Source organism: Cyphomyrmex costatus, unplaced genomic scaffold (assembly GCF_001594065.2).
Source record: "Cyphomyrmex costatus isolate MS0001 unplaced genomic scaffold, Ccosl1.0 scaffold123, whole genome shotgun sequence".
Taxonomy (NCBI): domain Eukaryota; kingdom Metazoa; phylum Arthropoda; class Insecta; order Hymenoptera; family Formicidae; genus Cyphomyrmex; species Cyphomyrmex costatus.
The window spans coordinates 4,057,695-4,075,081 of record NW_017275207.1 but is presented as its reverse complement, the minus strand read 5'-3'; the positions used below and the strand labels follow the sequence as shown (position 1 = coordinate 4,075,081).

At 34.3% G+C, this 17,387-nt stretch overlaps 1 protein-coding gene across 1 annotated transcript in view; it reads right to left on the bottom strand.

The window, feature by feature from the left end:
• PlexA (plexin A) overlaps nt 1-17,387 on the bottom strand; it is a 138,372-nt gene that overhangs the window by 86,272 nt on the left and 34,713 nt on the right. The gene's annotated exons all lie outside the window — the stretch shown is intronic.

Sequence of the window (17,387 nt, the reverse complement as noted above, 5' to 3'; positions counted from 1 at the left end):
CATATTCGACGAGCTGTCTATGACGATTGTCAAACACAATTTGTGAAAAACACACTTGCAGGTAAAAAAGGTTGGTTTTCTAAATGTATACATACTGCAAAAAAATTTAGGAGTGTTCACTTTAAAAAGAAAATTTTTATTTTACTTGATAATGACAAGATAAAATTGATAAATTAAAACAGTAAGAACAATAAATTATTTTCATTTGTATAAAAAATCAATTATTATTTTAATAACATTATATCATCAAACATTACTTTCTCCTTAAAAACAAATACAAAATGAATAAAATTAATTTTATAATTAATAACTATACATAAAAAGTCCAAGAGTGGAAATTTAATCTAAAATTCGTTGCAAATTTAGAGAGATATAACAATTCAATAAATTTCTACATTGTGTTCTCCTTCGCTAATTTTGTCAGTCGCAGATATTTCTACGCTATACAATTGGTTAATGAATATTTCTGTCACTAAATTTATTAGCGGTTGCAGCGAGGGTGGAGACAAAGGCGACCAATGTGGCGTCTCGGAGAGACCTCATAAACGTTTCGTCAACATAGAATCAAGAAGTGTAATTGACTTAATTCGCATCTACGGTCGCGAGGAACTTCAGCATTTAAATATGCTTAGACTCGGTATTATTATGTTTCTCTCGTACTTGATTTAGCTTTCTTCAAAACTCAACCGTCTCAAACAGTATATTTCATACCAATTTTCGTCATTACTTTAATAGGTAGACAATAAAAAATAAGTATTAAATTCTACAAAATTACAAAAAAATAAACAGATGACAATAACGTATATGTCGTGTGTTAAAGCGAGTAATTCTTCTACAATACAGCTTTGATAAAAAATATTAGGCACTTTATTAAGTATTTCAAAGTTTTCTATCAAAAGTTGATTTATAGCATTTGTGTGTTGTAAATATCTTTTAAGAACCCTTTAATATGTATAACGCCAGTTGAAAATAATGCAGGTAAAAGAATTTCAGATGAATGAATAAAATACAAGTGTCCAATATTGTTTGCCAAGGATGTACAAGTAATCTTTTAAATTTTACAATAGTTTTAACTGAGGTTTTAACTATATAATATTCCAATTTTTACTTAAATCGTACATTACACTTTTTCATATTTTTCTTATATATAAATACCAATTTAATAAGACGATTCCTTATTAATCTTTATCATTTAAATATAAAATTCTTCAAATTTATGCTCTCTCTCTCTCTCTCTCTCTCTCTCTCTCTCTCTCCTCTTAAGATAGTTTAATTTTTCATTTCGTATACAGCAATCCGCCGCAAGCTTGCGCATATTTACGCTCGTGCAAAACCGCAGATATACACTCGATGTCCCTTTCCGGCTTCCAGCGGTAATTAATTAGCGTAATGATTCGTCCGTGTAAACATTCGTTTCATTCGCCTCTAACGAGTAGAGTTTCGTAAAGTTTCACCTAACCTCTGCAACGTTGCTGATGTTGCTCTACCAGCCATCCACCTTGCTCTCTCTTTTCCCTTCCCTGACTTGCCTCATCGAAATTCGTATCGTAATTTTAATGAGCGACAAGCTATGCAAACATACGCGTTTAAGTAGAATTTTGCGTCTGTGCAGTAACGACGTTATCAAAGCTTGCGCATAACAAAATTACCGCATGCGCGTTTTATGAAAAAATGTATAATTTTTCAATTGCAATTCGAAACAATTAAGTTCAACTTAAAGCATCACAATTGTTTAACAAATAAACTGTTATTGATTTATAATTAAAATTATAATTAAAGTAACAGTTGAATTATTATAATGTTGTTGACGTGTTCATATATACATATTTTAATTTTGCTTCACATCAATATTTCATTTATACTTCAAGATTTTACTTTACACATTTTTAAAACTTTAAGTTATTATCGTACGTTATTACTAAATTGTTATAAAAAATTTATTATATAAATATTTCTAATTTAATCTTGTTATAATCATATTAACTGCATAACAATTTTCATTTCTGTATTCTACAGTAGAAACATTTCGTATGTGTGCCGCTATAAATTATTACTTTCTTGTGTACGTGTCTCTTAGGTCACAGAGCTACTTAGCAGATTGAAGAGGTAAGACGACACGATACTTTTTGCGATTTACCCGCCTTCGCAAATTGCTTTTCGATGTCACATGGACATCGCATGAGTCATGCTAATATACGCGAGATCAATATTCACCAATGAACGACGTACTAACTAACAATCTCATCAAGCCGGAACGGCTTGATAAAAGTTTCATTAAGTCTCTTGGATATGCATACACCTATCGTGAAACTGCTACATTTCGTAATTTAATTTAAATACAATACTAAAGTTGCTAAAACACTGATAAAAAAACGTCTTATAAGTTAGCGGAACAAAATGAGCAGAATCGATTTTAATTAACATTTTTATTTGTTTCTCATTTGTTGCTAACAAATTCGGCTTTGTTCTATGTATATTGTTCCGCTAACTCAATCTTTCTTTAGCGAAACATTATTTAAAAAAAAGTAATAGAGCAACAAATTTTTTTCTTTGGCAATTTGTTAGCAACAAATGAGCAATAAAAATGTTAGTTAAAATCGATTCTGCTCACTTTGTTCCGCTAACTTATAAAACGTAATAAAAAATTTGATTTTTTATTAAATAAAAGATTTAGATTTAAAATTAGAAATAATTTTTATCCGGAGCAGCTCTATGTTGAAAAATTGATTCACACATTCAGTGAAAATATTCAGTTCAATCATTTCAAATATGATTTACGTTCTTGCCATTGCATTTTCACAGATGCATTGAAGCTAGTTTTCCAAAGGATCGCACTCAATGACAGATTTGAAATGAAAATTACGCAAAATCCTTGAACGACCACTTTCCAAGCGACGCCTAACCTAAGGTGAATGCTTCGGGACAATATTTATTGAGATCGATCGAAAAAACGGCCCGAGACGTGCCGGTTTTCGCTGCTACCCATGGCAAACTCTTAAACGTCGTTCAAACGTCTGAATTATTCATTCAATGTACGCGTAACTTTCGAATATCTCGTGTTATTGCCGGTAGTAAACTCATCCCTTTTTAATATAAAAATATGCAAAATGTTTTCCTATAGGAAAATAAACGTAAAATCTAATCAGGGTCGATTATAATCAAAATAACAAAGAAGTAGAGTAATTGTCCGTAAAAAATTTCTGTTTAAGTAATTATAAATCAATAATTCGCGTTATTATCTTATTTTACAATCGACATGTCAAATTTATTTAATGAATCAAAATAAATTTTTTAATTGTTAATTTAAAATTTTATTGGCGCAAATAATAATAATAGAAACTGAATTATATTAATCTGAGCTAACAGTATGAATCTATATACAATAAGTTATTCTATCTTTAAATAAAACGGGTATAATACAATTATCTATAATCTATGATAATTTACAGCGACGATTCAATTTTTACTAATTTAATTTATCGTCATATCTTATCTTGAATCGCTTAATTCAATTAAAATGTTTAAATTAGGATATCAGAAACGTAAGTAGAGCTGCGCAAGAGAAAAATAAAATGAGGATTGTCAGCAAGATAAAAAATGTCATACGCTTAAATGTTCATTGGATTATTTGTTTGTCTGTCTATCATGTAAAGATTTTCCCAATTCCGGGCTGCGACTACGACGAGCAATCGCTTAGAGAACCATTTTCTGAAAGAATCGTGTTTAATGAAGTCAGCAGAAGAAGATTCGAGCTTGCATCGCATGACAAGCTCCTTTCCCGTATTGATGCGACGTATTTTCTTTTTTTCGCGCGTAATACCTGTTAACGATCCCCTACAAAATGTGGACGAAGATAACCGGTGAGGTCGCAGGTAGTCAACAGGATTTCAAAAAGCCCCAAGAACATAAAAAATGCAATTTACCGACTACGCCGATGCGCTTAAAGACAGCAATTCCACGCGTACACGTTAGGAATATAAGATTAAAGTGTAGAAAAGATTCTAAAATGCACTTTTTCCTCCTCCTGAATGTCCCACAGGTCGCGTCCGATGAAATTCTCCCCGGGGAAAGATCGAGTCGATCGCCAAAGAGTTTAGTTGAGAGGAATCGCGCAACTCTTGGGATTTCGTATATTAATGAGAAGCATTGCTTTCTATCGTATCGAAACGTTCACGTAGCTGCAAGTGTTAGTAAAGTTAATTCGTATAATGTCGTAAAAGTTAAAGGTAAAAATTTTAAATTATATCACATTGAAAGATGCACATAAATAGAATTTAATAATCTAATTTATTTTTCTCGCGTGTGAATGAATCGTTCATGAAGCTAGAATATAATTAGAATAATAATCTGAGAAATTTTGCATATAATTTATGTAAAAAGCTTTCCACAAAAGTCTCAGGATCCATGCGTAAGCTCGATCGATTCGATTTATCTTCAATTGAAGAAATTTTCCTTCTATTCCATAAGCGCGCGACCTGCTCAAGATGGAACGTCGACGAGAAGGTCGGTATCCTTTCCTCGAGAGTTTTCTTTGTCGAAGGAACAGAATCGCGTTTAATGGAGTCAACGGAGGCGGGCTTCGCGGTCCAAAGAGAGAAGAAGATCGTTTCCCCGCATTAATATCACTTCGCGCCGCTTTTTCCTTCGGATCTTTTCTATTTTTCGCATTATAAGGTTCTCCATTTACGATGGGGGCAAGCGGAAAATCGAGAGGCATCCGGCGTCCATTAGACCTCGAAGGAGGAAAAATATTCAAATCACCCGGAGCTTGCCACGAACGCGAAACGATCGGATAATGAAAGCTCATTTCGTCCTTGATCGATCGACTTGGTTATGGATGGGGTATCCGCCGATTTAATTAGTCGAAAGGGAGACTACGAGAAGACGATTCTTCCAAACGCCGAAAAGTTGCACATTATAAAGCTGCAGCTCATCATTGTCTTTAACGTTTTTCTCTCTCATCCTTCCGTACTCGCTCTAGAAACGTTTCTTTCTTTTTATAGATTAATATTTTTTTAGATTAACAAAAAACAAAGAGTATATTACATAATTACATGGCGAGACATTAGGAATTTGGAACTAATCTAAATTTTAATACTTCTATTTATCAATCGAATATTTTATTTTATCGGTACAATCAGCCCTACACAGATTTTCTGTATATTTTATTGGCATTCCTCACAATTACAATCAGTTTTATTTCTGTCGTCGCCGCAATTATCCTACAATTGTCGACATTCTAATCGAACTTGCGACGTTTCGATTATTTTTGTGTATCTCTCTATAATATCAACGTCTGCGAAAATCTTTATTATAAGACACGCGCGAAAGAGCTCCGTCATTATATTTAACGAACGTCAAGAAGATCCGGGAGATGATGCGATTCGCGCTAAAGCGTTGCAGTTTGCGACAAACCGGCCGATGCGAGAGCGCGCGACAAAATATGATAGCACGGCAACGATCTCTCGGTGGGGACCTGAATAATGCATGAGCATAGCGAAGTAAAATATACTTTGACCGTTGTAAAGGCAGAGATTCCCGTGTTTCGCGTGCTACATTCGAAAATCCGTTCCAATATCCGTCCCATGGCGCAAAGGGCTCTTTCCTTGCGACAACGATTGCACCACATTGTGAGACAACGTCAACCTTAGATATATTGGCACTTCGAAGGAAGCTTTTTGACACTCTTCCTCTTTAACTCAAACAGAACTTAACATAGTTTGCATTCCATTTATATTACACTGTATTTTATATAAATAGGCTTTGAAATAACAAGTTTATAATTATTAGTTTCACTTCGTTCGTACAGTCATATTTAAATTTTATAATTTAAGACAAATCTATTTCTTCAACGTTTTTGAAGTTTTATACTATATTATATTACGTGTTATTTTTATTTACAATATATATATATATAATATATATAATTCTTATATTTATAATAAATTATATATCTACATATAAAGGAATGTATAAAAAATTAAGTTGGAAACGGTATACAATTTTTTAGAAATATATGCATGTATATAATTCATTAAAATATTCAAATTAAAAGGAGAGAAAACATAATTGTTTTCTTTTTTAAGAAGTGCCTGATCAATCGTCTCGTTTATTTTTAAAAAAGTAATATTATTGCGAGATAGAACAGAATAAAGTCGAGAGAGATGCGGTGGATCGATTCGCAATTCCGTAACTTCGATAGCCGGAATTAGTAATTATACATGTGCAATTCCACATTGGCACTAACCGACATCGATAACAGGGGTCGACGAGATGCTCGTAACACTAAGAGATAAAGGCAAACAATTCGATGTAAGGCTCCTCACACACTCAGTATTACAGCTAGTACATTCTGTATCGTGCTACCAATCACGCGAGGATAAAGCGAACATTTGTCGTCAATCGATAACAAACCAATAGAAACTTACGGTTAGTGTTTCTAAATTATTAAAGGTAATCCATTCAAAATCAAGTTAAAAAATAAAATCATCTAATACAGAAGAACATTTAATTAGAATTTCTATATAGAAATAAGTTATATAATAAAAATAGAAAAAATGAGTATTTTTAATTTTGTACATAATATTTTTCCCCATGTCTATAATTGTGAACATTGATAATTCTAGCACTGATGAAAAATAGACTTCCGGAAAAAATAGGGGTGATTTGAGGCTATCGTTGACAACTGGACAGCTGACGGGAAATGAATCAAGAGGCGGAAAAGGCGCGCACGTCCTGTGTATGATATTCCATGTACTGTATCAAAGACAAATGCTCAGCAGTTCGGATGTCGTGTGATAAAACTGTCGAAAATATACAAAACCAAATAATATTTAATAAAACACATTCGAGTATCTACTTAGATTATAAACAGATGCAAAAGATACACGATTTGAGATTCGCTCGTAACGGCGCGATGATGCAGAAAAGAGAATACCTAAATGTTAGCACATACATGGTAACCTTGAACACGTAAAAATCTTTAGTGCATTACACACGCGACAATAGTTAATTTACCTTTTGTCACCTACAGATTATACGGCCTTCTCAAAATTCACCGTCGGGGCAAGTTGCGATTCAGCTAATTATAAGGTTTCGATCAGCGGTAGTACGTGTTTGCGTGGTGAATTGCTTCTTTTCGGGAGTGAGTTGTAAATTCGAGACGTTTTTGGCGAGCACGCGACGTATTGGGTTGCCAAGATTGCGTCCGACGTAAATAACAGATATCGTATTTCGCGCAAATCAAAGTGAAAGCTAGTTTCCGGATGCGCGAAAATGTTTAGACAAAAATGTTTAAGAATCAAAAAGTTTCTCGCATAAAATTGATTGTAGAAAAAGATTTAATTTAGCGTTTTTACATCACGCTTTTACACGTTTTTATATATATATATATATATATATATATATATATCTCTCGCTAATTAAAAATTAAAAAATTTTAAAAAAATAAAATTAATTCTGTAATGAAATACGCACTGTATAGAATATTTTTCATACGTATTTGAATGTTTACAATACAGAAATTTTCAAATTATTTTTTCTCAACGAAATAGATCAAATCCCATCGCTTCGAAAAATTATATTTCTGTTTACAATGGGTGCCCTTTTCGCAAATGGTTCTTCAATTACGAATCAATTTGACGACCATTTTATTTCGTACAGAAGTTGATTGAGCGTAGCAAAAGACATGAAAAGAAACAAAAGAAATTGAATTTAAAAGGAGAGGCTGAACGATGGTTGAACACGAGGCGTGAGGAGGCTGCGGAGAGACGACAGATCGATTGGTAAGAAAGAAGAGGATGAAACCTTTCTGCTTCTCGATTTCGGCGATAGCCGGACGAAATTGCGAATATCGAATTTCGTCGGAAAGGTCCCTGCGCGGCGAACTCGTCCCGCGGGAAAGAATCGCGTGGCAAGTCGAACGAAAGGCAGGACAGGCGGGTTGGAAGTGAACTCGGATTCGAACTCTGATTAAAAATACATATCAGGTCCGTGTATTTAGGGAATACGATGAGAGCGGTGGTAAGGCCGATCAGAAAAATTGCGTGGGGACCGTGCCCTTCGATACGTAACATAAAAAGTAAGGGTCTTTCATCCTGCGAGAACTCAAAAAATCCTACCATCAACTGTTAATTATAGGAAGAAAAATTGGATCAATCTTTAATGATTCAGAAAGGGAAAGAAATAACATATATTATAATAAAATTATTGTTTATAATAAATTATCTTATTAGAGAACGATAATAATTTTACATAATAATGTTGGAAGATTTTTAAAATATAGAAAGTTATCATTATTATTGACAGACTATTATACTATTAATAATGCTGATCGTGTGAAAACTGCATATTACTTTCTTGCAGGACATTAAATGATTGTAAGACGCATTTCCTATCGCAGTCACACTAGTTATTGCAATCTTATCCTGTCTCACGGTAGACGTCAAATTGATCAACTTGGCGAAATGAGAATTGAACGTTGAAAGTAATCAAGAGTTCGCCGGTATTCAAAGATTCGTTATCATGATAATGAAATTATTTTCTCGCTCGGTATTCTCTCTTTTTCTATCTTGCGGAATAGTTCGAAGTTTCTCACCGACAGTACGATGAGGTGGTACCCTCGGATTATACGACGAAGAAAGACCACGAAGAATTAAGAAAGTTAAAAGTATTAATCGAGCCCAGGGTAAAAATTAATTGACTTCGCAGCCAGAGCGAATAAAAATTAAGAATCACACGTGACTTCGCATTATACAAGATTGGTGTCGGTTAAGAAAGAGAATAGATAAATGATGGGAAGCAGCAGCAAGACATAAACGGCACTTAATGTTCGGTCTGAAAAGCGGCGGTATAATGCACAAGCGAAAATTATTTCGAAACTACCTGCTGCTTCATTCTCGTTATTGTAATGAAATTATACGGTCAAAGTAAAGAAGAAATCTGTTGCTAAGATTCTTAATGCAACGCTGCCGCAGATTTTTTCAGAAGCGTATTCAAAGAGGAGATCATAAAAATCATAACATTACTCAAGCGTTTAATTATTTTTTAAACGTTACAATAAAGACGAAAAGTATTGTGCTTCAACTTTTTTTAATTAAAAATATCACAGTAACTTTTTCGCTTTTATTATATAAGATCGAATATTCTTAAGTAAAATAGTGATTGTAATTATGTAAAAATATGAGAAATATGAATAAATAAAAAGATTTTAATAACAATAAAAGGACTAAGGACAATTAAAAGTCAGGGCAAACAATGTACAAGAATTATAAAAACAATATATGATTTTAATAAATAAAATTATATAGTTATACGTTTTGGTTCACTTTTAAACCGTCTTCAATAATACAATAAATCCAATAAACATTTTATTATAAAATAAAATTTTGTTAATTTGCTAAAATGTCTTTTTCCCTTTGTAGTTTAAATATTTACGATACTTTCCGATACTGTATTCTATGATATACAACATTTAAAATTTTCCGAAAACTAATATCTACTCTTAAGAAAGTTTCTAAATTTTTATTTTTACTTGAGAAATCGTGAAAGATATTTCAATCAGACTGAGTCGATTGATACGATATTTAAAAGAAAGAATAAGTTATTGATCGACGCTCTCTTTCTTTCTACATATATCTTTATTTTTATCACTATTATAATCGGATATCTGTCCTTTTGTAGAAAGGATTTTTTAATTGGCAGTGCCATTACGACTCTAAAATGCGGTCCATTATAACTAAGCTTTTCTACCGGCAGGAATAAGGAATAAAGAGATGCAAATCATAAAGACTTTCTAAGGCAACCATATAGGCATAATTTGATATATTTTACAGTATTTCACAAAACTCTCCTTAGAATATATAAACATGTTTCTTTTTTTAAACTGAATTAGAGAGAATAATTAGTTGCTTGTTCATTTAATTTCCTTTTCAGAGAAAAATTAATTAACGTAATTTTAGATATTAACAAAATTAATTTTCTTTACGGAACGGCGTGATTGAATTGAGAAATCATTACGTCTGGATGTTTATATACGTATATACACTTGTACGCGTGTATATCTATTGTCCTAGGTAGTCCTTTATCTGAAGGCACATGCCAGGGTTCGATTCCAGGGATAATCGATCGGATGGAGGCGTCCTCGTAACTGACAATGGCCCTTTATTCTACGAGTAGCACACGTATGTACAGGTGCATGCGACGTACGATACGACGCATTAATGGCTCTGTCGGCACCCTCCCTACACACTTCACCTTCTGTACGATGCAACAGTATCGGAAAATGCAGACTGTCCTACTATCTTTGCTTCTAATTTTATTGACAGATTCTTTGGTCAATTTTCTATCAAAACATAAATATTTTCAGCCATAGGTATCGAAATGTTTTGAAAGCTAAATTACGGGAAAGCGAGTAAATAACACAAATTCTTCCATTAATTTTAAACAAACATGTTATTTTAATAAGTTTGCGATACTTGGAGATGTACATATAATATAGTATTAGATATTAGGAAGTTCTATGATATGATAATTTTTTTTCTTATGCTAAAAAAAACAACAATTTATGAAAACGTTTGGTTAGTAAATTAGGACTTTCACGTAAGAATTCGAGATTATTGTTTGTTGTTACGTGTTTTCCTTACTCCCTTTCGTTATTTCTGCTTGCGAAAACCAAATTAGCATACACTGGCAAGAACATCTAATAATAAAGCAAAAGAAGAATTTTCTAAAGTTTGGAGCTCGTCACGTATACTGTAATTTCCGAGTTTTGCATTATGCATGTTACGTCGCTACAGCAATCGGAAGATCGTGCAATTTAAAAAATTATGGGTTTCTAAACTATTCGATTCAGTCGAAATTAAAAATCAGTTTAAACCGTTATCCTTAGTACAATATAACCTATTGATGTAATAAAATACTTTATGCATCAAGAGAGAATACGAAGTATTATTCATAGGATTTCTTCAGTAAGCCATTGCCTAAGGTTTAAATCTTAAATCCCAAGAAATTGACCAATCATAGTCAATTATTATTCACACATTCGACTGTGATTGGTCAATTTCTTACGGTTTAAGACTTAAATCTTAGATTAATGGCTTAGAAAGGCCCATCACATTTTACACAATCCACTCTGTAATACACAAGCGTTGACACAAGCAATTACGCGCATTTGACCATTGAATTGCGAGAAAGGGAAGATATGAGGGAGACAAAAATGGAAGCCATAACAGAGTAAAAGAACGTAAACGGAAGAGTGCGGGTGAACGGAAACTCGCGACGAACGACGAAGGATGCGCGAGATGGTAGGGGGATGGAACAGCAGGATGATGGTCGCAACTACGCGTCGTGTACAAAAGAGAAAGGGAAGATGCGAGGGAACGATAGACGGGCGGAACGTTGCTCGAAATTAACCGGAACGTGACTATTTTCCAGCAGCCTCTTCCCGTACCGCGCGCGTCTTTCTCCGGCATTTTCCTCCGTTCCGTACCGCACGTCTCGACGCGCCCTTCGTTAGTCTCTCTCTCTCTCTCTCTCTCTCTCTCTCTCTCTCTCTCTCTCTCTCTCTCTCTCTCTCTTTCTATCCTGATCGCAGAGGTACGCGGGAAAAAAACAAAGACACGAAAGCAGAGGGTGGTTTCGTGAGCAGGGCGCTGGAAAAAAAAACGGTGAGCGAGATTCCAACGGGGGAGGAGAAGGTGGTGGCCGTTATGTACTTACAAGGGAACAAAACAAGTGGCGGGAGTGACGTGGTAAAGAACAGAGGGCTGTGCGAGAGAACCGGCACAGCGCGGCGAGGCGAACGGGGTCGTAACGAGCCTTCGCGGTGAGCCCGGCAAACGGAGAGATCGGCTCGCTTATCGCGTATCTTGGGATTGATTCGAGCGTGGAAGTCTTAAATGAGACGGTCAACATCTGCTGACCCCGTTGCTATGTTTCCCACTAACGGATGACGTTTATTAGCGCTACTGCTGTTATCGTTAGCTTTCCCATCTAAGCTTCTCTTTCCCGGGGCTGTTTGCCTGTCCCTTTGAGATTTGTTTTGAAATTAGAAACGTAGAGGGAGAGAGATAGAGATTGCGGATGTTCTATTTCAATCTCGGAAAATTAATTCCTGGTCTTGTAGGATTCAACTAAAGAAAAACTGCTCAACTCGGAACGCAATTCGTAAATTAATGATTGAAGATAAAAATAACATTTTTTTAATTAATTAATTAAATCGACTAGTAAAATCATGTCACTTTAACTTTTTAGTGGGAATATCTATTTTAATCTATTGCAATATCAAGGAATTTTGACTGATTTGATTATAAAAAATTAAATGAATATTTAATACACAGGCAATTAAATATATTTACCACAGTTTCTTATATTAATTATTCCGCATTTCTTATGTCTTATTTTTATCACACCTTATGAATTATCGGCAAGGAAAACGCTACTTTTTGTGTACAGCTTGCCGTATTACTTATCCATCGGTCGAAAATTTCCGCGTAAGCACGGCCATGCGGAAAATCGAGCCGGAATTTCCGCAGATTCGCACAATCTACGGTTGAAATGGCCCGGAACGATGGAAATTTTCGCGGTTATTGATTTTTCCCGACTCGTGGCACGGGGGCAGATGCGCGTGTGCATGTAATCCCACGTCATAGGGGGAAGAAAGGGAGTGAAATGCAAAAAAAACAGAAAATAATAAAAACAAACTGACAAAACAGCATCTTTGAAAAAAAAAAAAAAAATTGAAAATGCAATTTCCGAGTTCTATAATAATCAGTATAATATTTTAATCATTGGCACTTGGGAAAACAGTAAATTGATATGATAATACTCTAGCATTTAGTTAATTAATTTGTTTAACTATTTATCTATTCACTCACCTATTTACATATTTATTTACCTATTAATTATTTATAGCTGATAATTACGATGCGCATGGTTCGATCGACCAAACATGATTTATAGCTTAATAAATACAAGATTGTAATAAATATTGTACTTTACTTAGAAATGCCATATAAATACATCTTTAACCTCATTTTGTACTATTTTACAGTCTTTATACACAACGTAAAAGAGGAAGAGAACTCTTTTTAAACAGTTATTTATTTTTTAAAATTTTATCAATTTCCATTTTATATTTTCATACAAAAAATCATGTGTATCAAAAATTCCAAGTTATTTAACTTTTCGTTTATCTGATTTTCCACACGAAATTCAGAATTTTGCATCTTTAAAGCCAGATTGTACATATACACTTTCTAAATTACGATAATTGAAGAAGCGCGATAAATGAAGAAGCATGCGCCTATCGCGGAATCTCTCATTTTTCGTTCACCATTCCGAAAATACTCATATAAAATTATTGTACCTCGAATCATTTGATAATAACTCGCAAGTCGCGAAAGTTAAGAGTACTATGATTATAGACGAGACCCTCCTCTTTCTTTACTTCTTCTCTCCTTCTTTCTTCTTCCTTCCCTCTTCTGCTTCTTCTTCGGGTATCTCAACGCAAACACGTCGAAGGAACTCGTTCGACGCGCCAATTAAACGCCGGCGCGTCGAAACAAGAAAGCGAAGCGACGTTTCGCAAATTGCTTTTCTCACTCCGCTCAATGCCTCCGATCTTTCCCCCCTCGGACTTTGCAGCCCCCCTTTTTTTCGGTCTCGTGGGAGTCCGCAGCAGGAATTCGGTTGAATGATTTACCCCAAGTCTGAGTTCTCAGCAGTGCGTATTCGAACTTTGTACCAGAGTCTCGAAAATTTACGACTAAAACGGAATTCACGTTTTTTATTTATTTACAGTAAAGCCAATGTGTTTTTCTATGCAACTTGATTAGTTTTCCATTGAAAGAGAGAGTGTTGGCTCCAGTTATTAAAAATAGATTACCAATACAGGTGATAAAGAGAGAATAGCAGAGAGAGTGTGTGCAGTAAATATATTTTTTTATAGTTTTATATGTTATATAAAATTCACAAGAGAATTTTTATTACTTTGAAATAAATACTTTAACTTAAAAAAATCCAGCGGCATAAACAGTGTTATGCATTTTTGTCATCCAGTATATCCGAGTATAGAATATACACGGTTCATACATTCACTCGTAAATCGATTGCGCGAAAATTTCGTGCAGCATGTCAGTCTCATAATTACCGCGCTGATATAATCGGAAAATTAATAACACTGGTAGTTTTATTAACAAGCGACCTCATTAATTCCATAATTAAAATTGTGTATATCAAAAGCGCCGGCAGACTGTCGCGCGCGGATTTATACGTTTCAAAAGAGTACCGCCAAGCTTCCTCATAGAGAGGGACGGTCGGATTTAACGTAAATCATAGCGAGTTTTACGAGATGTATCGATAGCATGCACCTCGGTCGAATGCGCTGAAAAACATTTTGCGGCCGTCACGATTGCGACGCAATGCAAACTGTCCACCAAATTGATGCCCGTGCGACCGCGATGCGTTTTGGTTTAATCGCTTTTCGTCTGCTCGTAATAACGCAAAAAATAATTGTCGTGACGTAATTTATACTATAGAAAAATACATAAATAGATTTACTCCGAAATTTTATCTCATGCGTTTGCGTTGAAAGAACGCCACATAAATCACACAAATAAAATTTATATCAAAGTCAATGTCCTACCGTTATCTCTCTAACCGCAATTTTTCGAAAGCAAAACTTTTATGAAGTTAAAAAAATATTTTTCCCTTTAATTATATTATTCTATAAATATTATAATTCAGGAAATTTAACAAATTTCGGAGTTCTTAAATTAATGTAATTTTTTTTCAATAATTACATAATATATATTTTTTATTTTAACGAGTAAGATAAAAATCTAATTATTTTAAAAAACTTTATACATGAAACTGTAATATTGCATTGTGATTAAAGTTAAAATTCTGCATCATGTTTGTATTAGGATCCATGACTAATTGCTTCACGTTCGAGTCTGTAAGATAGTGAGAGAATAATTACAAGCCGCGTCAGAACCAACTGTATAGATTCACGGATTCATTCCGCAACCAGTGGTAGCATGAACGGGACGATTTTAAGTCGCATTCGTTCTAGGACGATTGCTGATAGTATAGATAATCGTGCTGGAGGCAGCTTGCCAGCACCCATTAAAAAGGGACGATCATTGCCGGTCGTTTGATCGTATTGATAGGATCTGAATTCGGTGTGCAATATAGGAAAGAGAAACTGTGCGGAACGAAAAAGTAGGAGCAAGAGGCGGAATAAAAATAACAGAAGAAAAGTACCTCCGGTTAGAGAGACGGAAGATTCTAAATCGAATCTTAGGGCTTCGAGCGGGGCATTGTGCCAGACGAGTCGTTAAAGGACGTATGTCTTCGAGAATGTATGCCACGATTCTTCGCCGTAATCCTCCGCAAGTCTCCTCCATTCAATAACACCATCGAAGGATATATTGTTACCAATTGTATCGGATTGATAACGTTAAATTTATCCTTTATATATTTACTCAGAATTTCAAATACAGTTATAACGCAATCCGACTAGGTAAGCTTTCTATTTGTAAGAATACTGCATTAATATTATCAATATATGTTTGCATTTATACTAATCAATACTTCAAATTTTATATATTGTAACCACTAAGAGAGAATTAAAAATTACGAATGAAAGAGCAAAAAATATTTTGCGATAGTTAATTAAATTTATCTTAAAAGCATAAAAAAAAATGAAAAAACCAATTCGCAAAATTGGCGATATTTCTTACAAAATACACTATCTTCTAATTATAAAGCACTGTCATTTAACTTAATGTTCGGGATAAAATACTAATGCCGTAGGTATTAACAATCAGTCCCATAAAAACAAGATGCTTCTACTATTATTATTAAAGCGTCCTATATATATAGTATTCTCTCTAATCGTGGCAACGATAACGCCCAGCGGTCGAGTTTAACAGGGCAGTGTGCCAGCCGTTATTATAACGGAGTGACGGCGATGATGATCACCATCGAAAGAGCCTTCGTTGTTCCGTTCCATAGAAAGAGGGTGACAGAACGTAAGAGAATGGACGTTTAAGAGGGCGACTCTTGGAGAATGGCGAGAGACAGTGTGCAGGTCGTGGAATGGGTAGATATCAATGGGTCGCGCAGCCTAGAGGTTTTCTCTCTTATCCTGCATCTTATCCCTATCTCGTAGCCTTTTCGCACCGCTCGTAGGGGGTCATCCTCGTGTAACATGCTACCCTTCTCTCAGGCGCAGCCGTCTCTGCGCGAACCAAACGAATTTCGCCAGGCTTAGCCCGGGGTTGGCTGCTGCTTTAGGGGTGCTCCACTCACTAGCTCGTTCACCCTGTCCCTTTCCCTTCCTACTATCTAGTCAGCTTCTTCCTTTACCATCGTCCACACTATCTTTCTCTGTTTATCCATCTATCTTTCTCTTACTACTTCGCTCTTCGGCTTACGGAACCCGACGAGACTTCGTTGCCAAGTTTCTCGAGGGTCTCACCTATTCGATGTTGTGTACGCGCCATGAAATATGCTTAAACCTCTAATTACGTGGAGTTTCGCGTTTACGCGATTTTTTGAATAGTTAAACGAGCACTCGCTAAAGTAAATCTGAATATAAATTTAAGCGCGCGTGGCTCATTAAAAAATCTATTTACTTTTAAATATAAGTATTGTAAATATTCATTACTTTGTTTACTGCGATTTATTAATACAAGAGAATTAATTGAAACAATCTATACACAATTCATTTTCAAATTTATATTTTTGTAAATTATATTTTCAGTATATTATTTATATTTTAGATGGTAATAAGTTTTGATGCAAATATAAATTATTATAGAAAAAAATGAACTTCTTATTTTCATGATATTACAATCTTCTAACAATAATAATTATTAGTTAAATAATAAAATTTTTAGCCTTGTAAATAAAGTCACAGTTCATCAATTAATGTAAACTTATTTACTAATGTAATAAAAAAAACGAAACGACACCTTTTATCTCCTTATGTGGAGTGCAAATATAAATTATTATAGAAAAAAATGAACTTCTTATTTTCATGATATTACAATCTTCTAACAATAATAATTATTAGTTAAATAATAAAATTTTTAGCCTTGTAAATAAAGTTACAGTTCATCAATTAATGTAAACTTATTTACTAATGTAATAAAAAGTAATTCCATCATAACTTTGCAACATAATAAAATAAATGTAATTTGTTTCCATCTTGTTACTTTCCATTCTTTCTATTTCCTTTATTATAAGGATAAACAATGAGAAAAAGAGCTGGTATTGCATTATAACTCGTTAAACATTTCACACACAGGTTCGCTTACTTTCGAGGTAAAGTCTTTTAACCAACTGCGCTAGTTACGTCGGTCAAATACAACTATAGTAGT